This window comes from Euprymna scolopes, chromosome 9 (assembly GCF_053919585.1).
Source record: "Euprymna scolopes isolate OS-2025 chromosome 9, ASM5391958v1, whole genome shotgun sequence".
In the NCBI taxonomy this organism is placed as follows: Eukaryota; Metazoa; Mollusca; class Cephalopoda; order Sepiida; family Sepiolidae; genus Euprymna; species Euprymna scolopes.
Genome location: NC_136490.1, coordinates 68,575,380 through 68,594,116, shown reverse-complemented (window position 1 = coordinate 68,594,116; position 18,737 = coordinate 68,575,380).

Sequence of the window (18,737 nt, the reverse complement as noted above, 5' to 3'; positions counted from 1 at the left end):
AACACGTGCTTAACAAACGAGAAATCGATAAATGTTCCTTGGCGAGTATCGATCGATTGATCTTTTGATTTTCCCTCGTCGAACATAACAATCAGGCAAAAATATTACCTTCTTTTTAGGCCTATGTAAGTATATAAAATACAATCTCTCCCTCATTTTAAATGCTACTTTGAATCTAGTTTACCGTCTTGTCCCCCGCGGAACATAAGTTGGCGCCATGATTTTTCGTGAAATTCATATCATTTCCGTTTATCATTTTAAAAGGTTTCATTGATACCGATTTCAATAGCCGTTTCAAAATCACGCGAACAATACACCTCTACGGTCGAACAATTTTCTGTATGAGATACGTGTTCAATGAATCTATGTTTTGGTAAGAAGATGGTCTGAAAATAAATAATAATAATAATATAATAAAAAGAAATAAAGATAAATGAGAAAAATAAGAGTTCTTGCTTAACATCGATGAGGTTTGCAATACTAACCAAAGAACAGCGTCGTTGTGCGTTTGAACTATCCACCGTGCTTGGCAAATCCCCCCCACACACTTCGGATCGTGATAAAATCAATAACAGTTCGCCCGGAGAGTTAGTTTACAACTTCATCCATTTATTGGCCCGTCATTTAAAAGGCTTCTTTCCTACGGCAAAAATGGGAGCGTAACATTCCAGAAACTATTTGTTCGACTTATCTGTATGGCCGCATGTGTTCGATTCACTTAACCGAGTTCTATTACAGCCAACCAACCAAACCCCGTGTCACCCAAAGAACTCATTGAGTGAAAGCTAAATTGGGAAATATTCGGACTTTTGGACTCTCCGAAACGAGCGTTACAGAATTGTTTCGAATCTTTAAAAAAAATCTGTCAATGTTTTTTTTTCTTGAAAGACGCATTGATTTAGACGAATTGCAAGCCAAGGAGGGGAAAAAAACTCGGGAAACCTTTCCAATGCTGTTTTTTGTTTTTTTATTTTACTTATTATTATTATTATTATTATTATTATTATTATTATTATTATTATTATTATTATTATTATTATTTAGTCTATTCTGCTAGATTGAATCGCTTTGAGTTCTGTAAAAATTGAATCTGCTCACCTTTCATCCGTAAACCTTCTATTGAAATCTTATACTTCATCTATAAGATGTATTCATTGAAGACAAGCAAATGTGGAAGAGTTTTTCTTATTATTTTGCAATTTTTCTATCAGGCTCCTTCGATAATGTTTCGTTTTTTTTTTTTTTCAAACATACAAATAAAAAAGCCGAGTGCAATAAAGAAAGAAGCAAAGAAAGAACATGTATCGAAATGAAAGTAAAATGCTATTTATTCATGGATTGTTCGCTGCCTTCCCCTTTATTTACATGTTAGATTAAGACGGATTTAAAAGATTCAAAAGATTCGGAAAAAAGAAGGCGCCCTTAAATATGGCTGTCTTTTTATATTCAATTAAATTTTGGAAAAAAAAAAATAAAAAAATAGGAAAAATGTCAGAATGACTGAATAAATATATTCTTAAAAATTTGTATAAAAATACAGGTTAAAATTTGTATAAAATACAACTCCACTTTACACTAGCCCTTATAAGTGCGATAAAAATGTATGTGCACTTTACTTACGCTTTAGAAATAATATTTGAATATTTACTAGAAATCCTTTTTGCAGTCATGTTTTGATATGAGGAAATAATGGATCGAAAATCCTGTAACTCGATTACATGTGTTAGATTTTTAATCTTTTAGGTTATCAATATCATAAAAAAGTAAACAGATGAATATCAAATATATTTAAAAGTAGAATGTATTTGTTCCATTAGACGGTGCATGTTTGTTAGCTTCTGTCGTCAGACCGTCGGCCTGATATGAACGATAGTAACGAAAATATGGGGTTCGAACCTTAGTTGATGTTTTAACCTCGATTAGGGAGTCTCGGAAAGTCATCTAAACTGTTTGTGATGATCTATCGAACTATATAACTATATATCTATATGACTCTCTCTTTCTCTCTTTCTATAGGTATCTATCTATCTATCTATCTATCTATCTATCTATCTATCTATATATATATATATATATATATATATATATATATATATATATATATACTAAAATACATATAAAGAAATCTTTCTTTTTATTCACCATTTAACGAGTATATACCCACGAGTCAGTAGCTTCACAGCGAAAAAAGAAAAAAAAATACGCCCGTTCTTCTTGAGACTGTTGAAAAGAAGAATCCTTCATGAAGAGAAAAAATAGAAAAACTTTTTTGATAAAAAGAACTTTTATCTTGAAATTCCAATAGATAAACGAATTCATATGGCTATATGTCTGTCTGTCTATCTGTCTGTCTGTCTCCATATTTCCAAACTCTATCTCCCCCGGAACTAAAAGTCGCAGAGCGGCGCTAGAGGCCTAAAAGGATTGGATTATTAGTGGTTCTTTTTATGGGGTTTTCGTTGGTAAAAATTAATTTTAAGGAGTCAAAAATGGGTAAAAATTGAAAAAATCGTTAAACATTTTGCACATTCAACTTAGTTTATTTTTAATTTTTTTATTTTAATAATTTTACATGCGTGTCACGTTGGTACAGTGTTAACATCAACAGCTTTAAATGCTACGGTTTTAATTCTAGTTGCACTTACATACGTTTTAACTTTTAAAATCACTATTCTATAATAATATATACGAACTCTGGACAAATTAAAATATCATATTTAAGCGTATTTTACGTCTGGGCGAAGCCAGGAGCCCGAGACCGCTCGTCTGGAATATTTTAAATAAACGATCCATTCAACAAGAAATAACCTTCTTTAGTGTTTTAACTTTTCAAAATAATGTTTTTGTTATGTGACGAATCCGTTTTATATATAAACTAGCCAGTCGTATATCATTGCCCAGTCTAAATATGATAGTTTAATTCAAGCAGATTAAGTATCGGTTGTGTTCTTGGCCTTCGTGCCGGAGCAACAGTTTTGGTCAATTCATATGAGACAATTGCTATTTTTGGACCCTACGTAATTTATTCAGTTGGGAAGCAAAAAAAACCCCACTTCTCTATCGATTATTATATTGAATCTAATATATGGTAGTGGGATAAAAATATATATGACCTGATTACTATCAGCTAAAATAGAAACCAGAATCTACAACTCTTCATCCTTAATCCTTAGCCTCTGAGCAACGCCCCCCCATATATATATATATATATATATATATATATATATATATATATATATATATATTCACATGCTATCCCTTTTTACTAGCTGGAATCGCTCGATTGTCTTAGACAAAATTCAAGCAATCAAACAGTCATGTGTGTGTGTATATATATATATATATATATATATATATATATATATATATATATATATATATACATACGACTGTCGAATCTAAGATGCAAGCAAGCATTGTCCACAGAATTTTATAAGTATATAGATATATAGATATGTAATGTAATCTAGAGAAAGGCTGTGTCGCGCTTTTAAAAGGAACGCACAAATGATAATCTAGTTGACGGTCGGCGACATATTTATTTTCCACTGACCATTCGACTGCGATGCAGTAGTTATTAGTAGGTTACAACGTGGTGCTCTTTCTAAGCACTTGCATGTAATACAGTCCTCTATTTTCTACAAATAACCTTGCATTTTCATTAACAGTTGTTGACGATATCACCTATCAAACGCCCCAATTCCTCAATATATTCATATATAAATGGTCGATGCACAGAAATACGTATTTCAAAATATTACTGGAATTTTCCAAATACGTCGCCACATTAAAAGGTATCAACGTTAATCACACCATACATAGACGCGTTAGTATTTAAATAAACAAACCCAACCTCATCGCGAAAATTTTGGCCATTACATATACTTGTCATTTAAGGTTTCTTGGAGATTAAAATTGCCAAGTGTTTTAATTTTTCTTTATAATTACTTATCAAGGTTACAAAGCCACTCGAAAATACTCCCAACATCATTTAAAAAACAAAGACACACACAAAAAGAATTAACATAACAGTAATCTCCCTTTAATTATTAACGCCTGGTCTTCTTAACTAATCAGGAAGAGAGTAATCACTTTCACTTGCTGATCGTGAAGGGAATGATTACATTATGTTTTATAAACATAATAAATTGATCACCTATTATATCGTTTTAGTTGCCTTGTTACTGTGTTAATTACTTTGTCACGACAGGTAAGTTTGTTATGTCTCACACAATTCCAAAATTCATTATCTTACCTTAATAGCTGCTTATTCATGTACGCACCCTTTTTGGGCTCATTCTAAATCGTAAAACCGTCACTTGCAAACACGTTCTTCTATACAGCGAAAAGTGACACTTCTAAACCAACCTGTGGAGACAGGGAAAGTATATTTATCTTGATTATTTTTTCAAATCACCAATTGGTACGTGCGTGATGGTTAGAGAGATCGATAATCAATTTTCAATAAGATCTTTGCATTTTAAGATAACATACTTGCGCGTCTATTGTTCCTAATAAACTGCTCACTTCTTCTCTTAATCCCTCTGTCTTAGTGGTGGAACCTCACTTTCGTTTCTGTCAATTACTACACCCGAGTTAAAACTAACCCCGCGTTTTCTAGTCCAATATTTAACATGTAGCGCTCAAATCGATCTCGCTGATAATTATACATAATATCGTAAGACTTACAAACAAGGTGGTGAAAATGATAACTCTGTTACACTTTTCTGTTCCAAACGTGGTAGGTTCTTAACGTTTGTTTGCTAAGAATGCGAAAATCATTTTATGTTCAATTTATACAAATTAGCAATCGCTAACTCTAGATTATGAATTACTCGTTAGTTTCACCGGTTTACTACCGTTTCCCAAAGTTTGCTACTAAGGATGCAGAAAAAATAAATAGTGCATATTCCATATTATTTTAATCCTTCGAACTACTGTTCTAATCTTGAATGTTATTTTCAAAATGTTACAGCATATGTTACCTCTAAATTCCTTCAGGTGTATCTTGTCGGAAAAATAGCCTTGGAGTATGGATAGGGTAATTGGTGAAATTCAGTTGGAAATTACACTTTTCTTGAGGTTAAATGTTGAACTGCAGTGCGGACAACATTCAAAATTCAATTGTGAATTACTTAGGACCTCTATCAAGTCATTGCTTACACAACGAATGTATGTTTATCCTGTGAATTAAATAAAGCGTTTATCCGGAAGGAAAGTCGGTGTTATATCGAAAAAAACACCCTAAATAAAAGTAGTCCGAATAATTCTAATAATACACACACTTAATTCTAATATGAAAACTACGAAGCATTAAAGAAGTCATTCATAATGTTTTTTATCAAATATAAACAACACTTTTTTTCATTTATTCATATACACACGCCTTCAATTAAAATCCATTAGTACTGGCTTTTTCAAATTAGACCTGTAGCAAATATAAATACGGGCCGTTACCCGGTTGCAGAGTAAAGAGGAAGTCGTAAAACATTAAGTACAAATAATTTCTAAATCTGTAAAAGATGTTAACTTATCCTTTACAACATTATGTGAGTGGCAACGTATGTTATTTACTTGTTTATCACGAAACAGGAAATGAATATAAGTACTTGGAAGTCATTATAATTCCTGGAGCTTAAAAACATTAACCTTACGTAGTTCTCGCGACCTGCTGCTCTATTTATAAATGAATACAGATTCCTTATAAAAACGTATGTTATTGATAAAATATTTAAGATCAACATGTACGTCCTAATGAACAAATGAGACTATATCTAGAATTCATAGATAACGGAATAGTGAAAAATTATGTTACATTACAAATACTAGGTCTACCCAGCGTTGCCGAGAATTAGATGATGAAACCTATGTCATTGCGTATATATATATATATATATATATATATATATATATATATATATATATATATATATATATACTATCAGTGCGCACTAGTATTGCTCGGGCCCTATGGCTATTCATAACTTTATCTGCATATGTATATATATTTTTAAAACTTTGACTCCTTTCCAGGTAACCTGCATTTAAAAGTTCAAGTGTTTAGACTAAAAATTGGCGGAGGAGTTTTGTAGAGTTTGCAAAAGGTAAACTCTTTCAACTTTGACCTCTTAGCAGCGAAATTGTTAAGACCCAAAATTAGCTGATAGTTTGCTAGAGACCGAAAAGGTCAAAGATTTTGAACCTGGACGCCTTGGCAGCACAATTTTCGGACAAAAACCGATTAAAACGTTTTCCCTTTGTATTAATAAAATTTCTGTAAAATTTCAAATGCTTAAACGAAAATTTGGCTGAGTAATTTGGTAGAAACCGCAGAGCTCAAATTGTTTGTAACTTTGACCCCAATTTTCGCCCTTTAAAATTTATTTTTTCCGGCTCAATTCAAATGTTTAAGTTTGACCCATGTCCACGTAACCTACATCTTAAATTTCAAGTGTGTATACCAACCATTGGCAGAGTAGTATGGTAGAGTTTTCAAAGGTCAAATCCTTGAACTTTGATCTCTAGACAGAAAATATTCTGGCTGAAAAGCAAGTAAAATTTAATTTATGAATCTTCTACCAAAATGTGCTATTTAATAATTAGTAAATTTATTGATTTTAATTTGTGTATACATATTTATGAAAATAACATCAACAAATTATAGACTATTAAACGAAGCTAAATAAACAATTGATCATTTCGGTCGGTTATCATAACTATTCAATCGATTTGAATTGAAAACTGTACATAATTCTATTCTGTTAGCTATTATAATCGAGCTTATTAATCCTCACAATTATAATTTTTAAAATCATACAATTCAAAAACTATACTTACGTTTTGTTAAGTTTAAAAATAACCTGAAACCCCTTTATATCGTAATTGTAAATAATTAAATTTACTAAATAAAGTGAGGCAGAGTTACCTCCCTTGGAACAAATCTAACGAAATATTAACTTTACTGATATTTATTTATTTTCACAACGCATAAATCCATATTCAACTAATAAGTATTTTTTATAAAGTTTTCATGTCTTTCACTTAAAATTATTTTAAAAAATTAAACTGATTTATGTAATAAATTAATTTACTAATTTTTCAATATAAGATGTTAGTATTAAAAATTACTTCAATCGATAGTCATAAGTTATTAAGTTATACTTCATATCTGCTAACGTTGAATTATTAATTAATAAGTTACTTAAATTTTGCCTGGTTTAACAAAACTTTCACTACTATAAATGAATCATCTGTTTGAATTTCCGAGCAATTTAATTATTGTAGCGGAACCTCTTAAGTCAAAATCGACGGAAGTGTTCATTATATATAAATATAATTCTCTCTAAAAATGTCTATATATTTTCTCTCTCTCCTTCTGTCTCTCTCTTTCTCTCTCTCTCTCTCTCTCTCTCTCTCTCTCTATATATATATATATATATATATATATATATATAATGTCTATTTGTATACCTTATCTGTCTATGTGAGAGATCCTGTTCACGAAACACACTTTTTGGACTATGTACTTGAAACTTGATATGGAGAGGATTTGGACTTGTAGAAAACATTCGATTTTGTTATTAGCCGGTAAAATAGCTGTTAAGTGATCAAAATAGAAAAGTTGATATTAATAAACGTAGTGCTACCAGAGGTGTTATTTCCATCCATTGGTAAATGCCCATTCATATTTTCCATAACCTATGGATTGAGGTCAGACGATAAGGAATAAGTTGAAGAGTTACATATTTTCGTTTCGATTCTATTCTTAATGGAGTCTAAGTTATATTTTTGAACTTTTGAAATCACTACTATACATTTATATAGAAACCAATAGAGAATTAGCTCTATAATTTACATCTGCATAAATTAAAATATCCTATTTAAGTGTATTGTATGACCTGCTACGACGGATGAAATGCTAATATATACAGAGTGTAAACGATAACTTTGCAGTTTGAGATCTTAAACTTCAAATCTTGATTCAAAAAGGTAAGTAAAGGATTTGTATTTATTTAACTGTTTTATTATATACAAACACATTCAAACGTATTATTCTATCCGCCCATATTCTGCGTCCACAACTTTCTTAATGTGAGCCCTAAAAGCACGACAAGCATTGACAGCTAACTATTTTTTGATAGCGCGGAATGCTTGCCTAATGGAGATCTTGAAGGAAGCCACACTATTATGGGGTCGAGTAATGGAGACTTTCTCAACATGGTCTTATGAGCAATAGTCACAGGAGTTCAAATCTGGCCAGATAGATGGCCAGTTATTTGCGGCCATAAAAAGCGCTAACTCTTCTGTTTTTGACCAATAAGCTGGTGCAAAATCCGGGATGAACATCATTTTCTTGAGATCATTGTTCTTCCTAATCCAGAGTAAAATAACTTCATTCAGGATCTTCAGATAAAATGAAGTGAGAGGGCATGACTTTTCTATCGCTGGCAACAGTTCCAAACACCATGACAGAGAAAGAGTATTTACTCTGCATGACTGGAGGAACATTAGAAGGGTCATTGGTGATAGCTCAGTTACTGCGGTTGGAGACTTTGTCTACCACGAATTTTTCTCATCTACAAAAATGAGTACGGTATCAACATGGTGTTTCAAGTGTTTGAGTAGCAAGCAATTTCCCTCTTAACGAATACTCTTGAGTTTCGCTGTAAATATGTTACGACGCCCTCGGCAATATAACTCCATTCCAATACTGCATTAGGAAGGGTCATTTTGGTCACATTCTGCTTTTTCGTCAGTTCAGCCACTTACTTTGAAGTATTGCTGTAATACACTGTTTCAAGCCATTGAATAACCTTATTGTACAGATGTTCTCATAGCACGGCCTGTGAGTCTTACTATGGATGGCGTTACCTTTCCTTAACTCCCCTACAACACGATAAACAGTCCTAGAAAAATAGCAAGTGTCTCTGATAATGTCAGACGACTTATGCCCGGCGCGGAACAATTCAGCAATTGCCATACTATGGTGAACTTCTACACTGACACTTATTTCTTAGTATTTTAGGTGATTAATCCGAGAAATCAGACGCTAAAGGGTACAATAACTAATATTTCAGATTGATTATGCCGCTTTAAAAAGCCTACATTGTGGATTGAAAGTACTGCTAGTTTATCATTTACACACACAGAATCTCTCACTCTGTTCGTTTGTCTATCTGTCTCTTTCTCTCTCTCTCTCTCTTTGTCTCTCTCTTCTTCTATATATATATATATATATATATAAGCCTAATGAATTCTCACGAGAATGAAACATGGATAATATTCTGCCATATATATTTTTATAACTTACTATATATATATATATATATATATATATACGCATATGATGTCAAATAGTACAAGTATATACGACTCAACACTTATGTTAATTACAATGCTGAAATGAATTTCATTTATTAAATGACAGGGAGAAAATAGATTGATATGGTGTAAGTAAATTTGTATGCATACCGTATATGAAATGTTAGTTTAATTCTACAAAAACATGTACGAATGCCATATATAAAACGTTAGAATTGTAGATGAGCAATACGGCACGCTAGTAAAAAGTGACATAACTTATAATCAAAGCTGAATTAATATATTTCGATTGATTGCCGACCATATTTAGCTTCTCTGTCTCTCTTTCTGTCTCTCCGTCCCTGCTTCTCTCTCTCTGCTTCCGCTCTCTCTGTCTTTCTCTCTGTCTAGCTCTCTCTCTATTTCAGTTAACTTCAGTCGAAGTTCTCAATAATCAAAGTACCCCCTCTTTCGACTAACATTTGATCTATGTATGAGACATAGATTTACGAATATTTCATTATAGTTCTCTTTTGCAATTCAAGCACTGAATAAGTAAGGAATTTGAGAATATAATTTTTCTCTCTCTTACGATCATCTATGGCAACACATCAAAGGCCGTACATGACACAGTTCTCTTTATTCTCTCTCCTCTGATCTTGAGCGTGTGGTACAATGGCTGGTTACTTATAATGCATCTATAATGATCTTGAGAGCGTGGTACAGTTGCTGGTTACTTTTAATGCATCTATAATGATCTTGAGAGCGTGGTACAGTTGCTGGTTACTTTTAATGCATCTAAGATGATTTTGAGCGCGTGGTACAGTGGCTGGTTACTTTTAATGAATCTAAAATCAAGCTCCTATCTTTACATCATCAACGCCCTGATTCCCATCTGACATCAACCGAAATGGATGGCTCTCGTCTAGGGGAGGCCTCATGTTTTGATAAGCTTCTGTGTTTGACCTTTACTCCTAATCTGAAATGGAACACGTACATCAAGTCTCTTGCCAAGGTCGCTGGGAAAATTATGGCATTCTTCTACCGCTCCAGAAGATATCTCACTACTGATTCAATTCTCTATCTATATAAAAGCCGAGTACGTCCAAGGGTGGAGTACTGCTGCCACATTTGGGTAGGAGCTGCTAAAACAGCCTATCCTGCCTTGACAAAAGTACAAAATAGACTTCGTGGCTTAGTGGGGGATGCCCTTTTCTCTTCCCTGCAAACTCTCTCCCATAGAAGAAACATTGCGAGCCTTATCGTTATTTCCATGGCAAGTGCTCGTCTGAGCTTCAATCTCTGGTCCTTACCCTAACCATAACCCTCCTCGCCAATCTTTCACGATAAACACTCGTCTATCTGAAACCACGTTCAATAATTTTCCCCACTCTTTATCTGTACCTAAATCAAAACCGAGATTCCATGAACAGATCTTCTTTGTTAGAACTGCACCCCTGTGGAAGTCTCTACCGCTTGCCTGTTTCCCACCTGACTTCAACTTGGATGTCTTCAAGTCTTACATGTACAAATTCCTGATGAACCGTCCCCTTAAGTAATTACACTTTGTCAAATCTCCAATACTAACACATACTACGAACACTATCCCATTGATTACTGTACAAGCAATTAACCCTTATCCCGAGTGGTTTCTGGGCCTTAGTAAGTGTGACCCCCCCATGTAAAAAGTTCTTTTTTAAAAATATGTTAAAATATGTTGTCCTTGTTGTGCTTGATCTTGTAGGATTCTAGGACAAGAATGTATTTAATCTGATGGCGTATCAAGTTTCATGCTGGATACTCAATCAGATTAGATACAGGATGAATCACCGCTTGAAGAAGGTGATATATACCTTGTAAAAACCAGTATGCGTAAGCCATAGCGAAGAGAGCTCTTTTTTGGGGGCAGCGAATACTAGGTGATTTCCGATATTTAATCAGAGTTTACTTGTAGGGAAAAGTATTCTTTTGCTAAGTTATCATAAAAACCCTGTACGAAGAGACCTTAGATAGTCAAGGATCATTTAATTCTCTCTAAATATATCTATGTGTGCAGTAAAATGGGATATTGTACATATGGAAGGTAAGGTACACAGAACTTCCATGTTTAATTACCTTAGAAATCATAATGATAACCCCATTTAACCTGAGGATTCACAGTTGTCACAGATACTACTACGAAGCTCTACTAATACATTGAGCACTGTTAATGTAGATACTATAAATAAACATGCGAAGCCTCGAGTGCACTCCAGTCATAGTGCCCCAAAACCTTCAATCGGAACTAGCTCTCAGATTACAAAGCAATTTAAATGTTGCCTTAAAGAAAAATGCTTCCTCGGTCTGTCCTTCCTTTAAATAGTCCAGTGAGCGATCATTTCCCTTCCAGTACAGAACAATCAGTCTCCTGTGCGTCATGAGTAAATTACTGAAAACTGTGATAAACTGAGAAGTGGTTAACCACCTCGACAAAATATCTAAGTTAGTGACATGCAGTATGTTTTCCGTTCAACGAAATTGACAGCTAACTGTCATATTACACAGGATTAGTGAATTTCTCGATGAAGGTTTTGTCGCTAGGGCAATAGTTTTTGACATATCAAAGGCTTTTAATATCATGTGGGATAAGGGTCTCCTTCACAAGATCGTCAGCTATACAATAGCATGAAATTTCCTCTGAATTATAAAGTCCTTTCTCAATAGTCGGCTTATAAGAGTAGTCGCTGATGGACAGAAATCAGAAACTCAATGTATTTACGCTGGTTTCTCTCAGGTTTCTGAGTCCAACCCTGTTCCTGATCTTCATCAATAATCTCCCAAATAACATTCTAAGATCATTCGTAGACGTTTATGAAGAAAATGCGACAATCTATGGCGACACATCAAAGGCCAATAATGAGAAAGATCTTTCTGATTCTCTCTCTTCTGATTTTGTGAACGCGGTGCAATAGTGAAAACTGTTTGAAGTTAATTTGAATGCATCGAAAACCAAGCTTCTCTCTTTCCATCATAATCGCTCCGATCCCCCGCACGTCCCAATTGAAATGAATGACTCTAGTCTTGGGGAACCCCGGGTCATGACAAGCTTCTGGCATGGACCTTCACTACTAATCTGAAATGGAACAAATACAACAAATCAGTTGCCAAGATAGCTGGAAAAACGGTTGGATCACACTACCGCCCAGTAATTATCTCAATGCCGACACGATCCTTTATCTGTATAAGAGCCAGGGGCGCCCTACAATGGAGTACTGTTGTCATATCTGGGCAGAAGTTGTCACCACATGCTATCCTGCCTTGATAGAGTTCAAAACCGGTTCCGAAACCTAGTAGGTGATGCCCCTTCTTGTTCTGTGCAAACTCTTTCACACAGAAGAAACGTTATGAGCATATCTCTGCTCTGTCGCTATGTTTATCTGCTCATTTGAACTATCTTCTATGATGTCCCTTGTCAAAATTTCACAAAAACATTCGACTAGCTAAAAGCATTCTCTATGATTTACTAATAACTTATATAGAATGCCTTCATCAGTACCTAAATGTAAACACAGATTCCATCAACAAAGCTTCTTTCTTAGAACTGCCCGCCTTTGGAACACTGTTCCGCTGACAAGTTTCCCGGTTAAAAAGAACATAGTAGTCTTCAAATCTAATGCAAACAAACCTCTGTTTAATCCTCCTCACAAATGATCAAATTCCACCCAATCTCCATCATTGAAGATTACTTCACTACCACCTTACATTCATTAATTCTTATCTTCGAGTTGTCTTCCACCCTTCATAAGTGTTGACACCTAAGTAAAAAAAAAATCCTTTCACTGTGTATTATATTCGGATATACAGGAGATAGTATATATATATATATATATATATGTATTTATATATACATTTATTATTATTATTATTAGTAGTAGTAGTATTTATATTATTCTTATTATTTTATTTTTATCTAAATTAAACAGTACGTAAATATACAGTTATCGAAAACCATACTTCCGCCCATAAGACGTGAATAAAGCATGTATTTTTTGTGTAGCTTGTTTGCAATTTTTCATTCTGATTTTACATATAAACTATCTTTATACTGATTTTACAGAGTATAAAAAATATGTATTGCAAGCAAGCTACACACACATCTATACGACTCAGACATATGCATATATGTGTGCATATGCATACGTTTGAAGTTAGATCGTATAATTCTTATGAATAAATTTACAATATTATAAAGCAACGACACATATTAACCAACACAAAGATAGTTTTATCTGTAGCAGCATGTATATACGCATTGCTCATAATATAAATAACTTTATCCACACACACACACACGCACACACACACATATATATATATATTATATTTATAGACAAATAGGAATAAAGAGCATAAACTAAAGCAAACATACAATGATCAAATTTGTAAAATATGGTTATCATAGATATAATGAGAAAAAGTACATTAAATCATCGAAATCAATAAAAGCGATAAAAATATATTTATTTGTATATGTATTTATGGATTTCTACCCCAACATACATTTTTGAGTGTTTATATGTATGTATGTATGTTTGTATGTATGTATGTAGATATGTGTGTGTGTGTGTGTGTGTGTGTGTGTGAATACCTTTGTGCTTCTAGTCGCGACTACTGATAGCGTTTCTACGCTCAAACATCAAATGAAATATCGCGGAGTTTTTCAAATATCAAATTTATTATCTTAACGTCCGTTCTTTGTAATTAGTTTCATCTGCAATTACATTCAACAAATATTTCTCTATATTTCCGACTGATTCATTCAAACACAAGTGCGCTTTGAGGAATTTCACGGTAATTTTATTCCAAATAATTACGTATAATTAAAGGGGGAAAAAACGTTTTGGTTCGTTGATCTCGAAGAGAGTCCACCGAAACACTCGACCCTGTCGTTCCCCTAGACAACGGCTACATTACTCCTCTCCCACAACCGCTATCGACACACTATTCACTTTTTAATGAATATGTCACTGCGAACACCCCCCACCATTCTTTCGCAAAATCAAGCGAAAGATATGAATATCTAAATTTGGTCCAAATGATTTCGAATTAATCAAAGTCCAGTGGCGAGTTTCTAAAACCAGGCGAAAGATGAAAGGGGAAAGTTCCACATTCAAAATGAAAACGAATTAATTGGATTTCCTACTATATTTAGATATATATAAACGATCTAAATTATATATTCTATGATATATGTGCATATATATGTCTTACATGTAAACTCTTCTTGCGTGATTTGGAAAGTTTGCCTGAAATAGTATTTAAGTTTACACATCACACTTTGATTCGAACTAGCAATTTTTTCAAATATTTTATTATATTACCATATTATTGGATTCTAACTAGCAATTTTCTAAAATGTTTTATTGTGTTACCATATTATTGGCTTCTAACTAGCAATTTTTTAAATGTTTCATTGTGTTACCATGCTATTGCTATTATAATAACATACATTCCTGTAAACGTACTAAATGTAATATACCGTGGCATATATGTCTAAATCTATCTAACATATTAAATCATCTTGTGAGATTTAAAATATTGAACCTAAATAGCAATTAAGGTGACATATCAAAGTTCATAATGTCTGAAAAGAACTTGAATGCCTGGAGAGAAGGTGAATGTTTAATGGACACTATCCTCAAGTGTTTGATGTCTCTCTGCACAGGGGTTTGTCAGGAAACCTGACATGAGGATATTCTTTTCTCGAAGTAAACCCTGCCTAAATATTCAAAATCCCAAACTATTCGCGGCGCAAAAAGGATCTTTTCGGTATGGATAATCATCAGTGGCTTTTACAAGCAATGGTGCAGACTTTCCAAGGGATGTTTCCTTAAAGCTGGATTCAATGAGCAAAAGCATGTTCCTGTCCTGGAATCCAGTAAAACCAAAAGACCGCAAGAAAGGCATACTAAAACATATCTACGTGTTTAATTGGGGAGAGGAAAATTATGTACCCAACTTCCTTGCGAATAAGGCAGTTTACATATAAAGAATAAATGTAACGGAATATTTGAATATCTACGCATTTTATATAGAGATCATATTTAGCCCTTAGCAGAGGGTCTCTTAATTTCTAAGAAGTTCAACTCATGTAAAATGAAACTAAAGAAAAACAAGCGATTAATTTTTTTTATTGTTATACCATATCAGTTGAACCATAATAATATATTTCGCTACAGTATATCGAAAATAACTATGTATTTTACCAGCACAGTTGAGAATATGGAAATAATTATCAAGTATTACAAATGGAATATTAAAAAAATATATAAGAAATGGGTCCCTCACTAAAATCTATAATTTTATTTCTTTTGACGCAAATGTTTTTATTTATCTGTGAATAAATAAAATTTGTTGATGTATGCAGTTGATCAACAAGTTGTCTTGAGTTCGGCTATGGATTGTAGTACGAAATGGCTTTTTTCATTTAATCCGCTAAAGGCGCAATCGTAAATGATTCCCTTTTTTCTTCTCCGGGAATCTTTGATGATTCTGTTCTTGAGAATAAAGCGAATCTGAAATTTCCTTCTCTTTTTTTTCTTATCAGATCTTTCTTGGGTGCCTATATTACTTTCCGGTTCTCTTTATATCTATTCTGTTTGTAATCCCAGACACTTTATCATACTTTTGCGAGTTGTTTAAAGGGTTCGGAAACCTTTCACTAAATTTGATTTGGCCCACACCGTCTTTTTCTATGCACCATCTCTCTTACAGGTGTTATGTTGCTGGTATCAACCTTTTTATAGGTTTAGATATGATATGCGTTCTTTCAAGTCAATTGATATAGCAACGTCTAAATGATGTTTTTTTTGTTTTCAGATTATTAAAGCTATCAGGACTAAAGAAAAAAGTGAAGTAAGAAAAAATGGGGAGCGATATTGAGTAAAGAGATAGGAAAACATTTTTGCTGATCGTTTCATGCCTCTTCATGTATAATTCATATTTACGTGCCTTCAAGGAAAAAAGTTATACACAAGGTCAGCATTTTGTGGAGGATATCCATATTTTTAAAGGAGAACTCTGTATAATAGAAAAAAATTAAAGTGCCCATTTTTTATCGTTTTTAAGTGGTTTCTCTTATTTAAAAAAATAAATAATTTTTTCCTTACACTTAGTTTTAATTTTTCTTAACAGCTCGGTCTTTAAAATCCAATTACCCAAACTATCAAATACTCGCTATCATTTTGTTACCTACGTTACGTTTAATTAAGCATGCGTGCTGAATACACGATTAAAACTAAATAATATTTAGTTTTGATGCAGGAAAACATTGCTGTCACCATCTTTAAAACGTGCCGAGATTTCTAATAATAGTGTCGATTCTATTCCGAAGACTTTGGGATCAATCTACAGGACTAGTGTATTTCTCACCCCGGCCATTACCTCATACCCTTTAAAAATAATAACTCTCCCATGCATGGAGTATTGTTGGTGTATGGCAGCGATCACTAATATTTCACTCTGAACAGGGCGCGAAAATGTCTGCACACAATTATTCGCGAGGAATTGAAGATGCTAAAAAGTCTCGGAGTGTCCACCAAACCTCAACTACTGTCCCATCACCATATCACATCCTTGTGCTTGCTTACCAGCACTTACATAAAATATATGCGGGCAAACATAATATATCTGTACCTTTCTAACGCACCCCACTCTGAGAGACCCGACAGGAAACAGCATTTTATTCATTCACTTTACAGTTCCTAAGGTGAGAAAAACATTCTACTCTTTTTTTTTTCTTCGGGTTGCTTACCTTTGAATCTGCTTACGAAATGTAAATATGTGTTGCACGCGTACGCTTTATTTAATGTAATTTAATTAATTTTTTACTTAATTATATATAATGTTTGTCGTTTTTTTAAATATGCATACGCGATGTTTCTGAATCGGTTTGGTTTTGTATGCCATGTGAGCTAGTTGCAAAAGAGAAGCTGAGTTGCTTTAAAGTAGATTTTCGGTTTACTTTCGGCAACCTCATATCCCTCGTTAGTCCTTATCTATCTTTTAGTTCTCACCCTGCATGAATAATATTTTCGACCAAGGGATACAAATTGCTGTTTTCTGGATCAGCTTTTGTTTATAAATGGTAGTATGTGTAGTTTTTTTTAATCCTCTTAAAGTATTCCACAGTCATTTTCTCGTGCGGGGTTTAGTCCTAATAAATCGTGACTCAATAGTTAAAGTATTATATGAGATAATGAGGGTATATAAATGTGATGCATTTCAGTTTTCAACGCTTTAAAAATTGAGGAATTAAATCAGATAGTAAGAGGAGTCGATTTGGGACACATTCTTGTAGTTGTTTTCATTAAGTCTAACATATGTTAATCATCATTAAAAAAGTACCAAAGTACATTTTATGCACAACCTTAAGTTATAAGTACGAGGTTTTTTTTAGGTTTTTTACATGGGGGTCCCCACTTATCAAGGCCCGGAGGCCACTCAGGAATAAGGGTTATTGCGTGTACAGTAATCAGTGAGATAGTATTGTAGTAATCATTAGTATTGGAGATTTGATAGAGTGTCTTACTTAAGGGGGCGGTTTGTCAGGAATTTGTTTATGTTGGATTTGAAGACATCCAACTTGTAGTCAGGTAGGAAACAGGCGAACGGAAGAGAGTTCCACAATCGTGAACTTCTGAGAAAGAAGCTCTGTTCATGAAATATACGTTTGGACCAATTTTCATGATTTTAAGTTCAAAAAATCATATGCAACAGGAATGGGAATACACCCTACTAAAGCCTGATTCCCACAGCTGCTGAATTTCTACACACAATTATTCGCGAAGAATTGAACATGCGAAATATTTGCGCAAAGTTAGTCCCAAGTGTGCTCCATCCTTGTCACAGACTATTTGAATAATATGGGAATCAAGACAATTACTCAAGCTCCTAATAACACTGTGCAACAAATTTGAATTGAAAAAAAGTACAAGACATATAAGACCTGCTTCGGTGTAAGAAAAGTATGCTGATTCCAAATCTGACATTTATTTCTCTGGATTAGGTACAATTTTTATGTACTTTATTATTAATTATTTTGAAAAAAAACCCACCGAATTCACCAGTTTAAACAACATTTGTCCTCTTAACTCTCTTGTGTAGAGTGTCATCATCCTTTTTTAAATTCCAGCAGTAGTCTGCCAACATACCAGTGTTCCATTTTCCTTTAAAACGTTTTTCTATTAATGAAATATCTTGATGGAACCTTTCGCCATGTTCATCACTCACATGGCCAAGATTCTCAGCAAAAAAATCCAAATGAGAGTGGAGCAAATGAACTTTTAGAGACATGTTACATCCCATATCATGAAAATGATGCAATAGATCATTCACAACTTGCACATAGTCTTCTGAACGATGTTTTCCCATGAAGTTATCACACACTTTCTTGAATG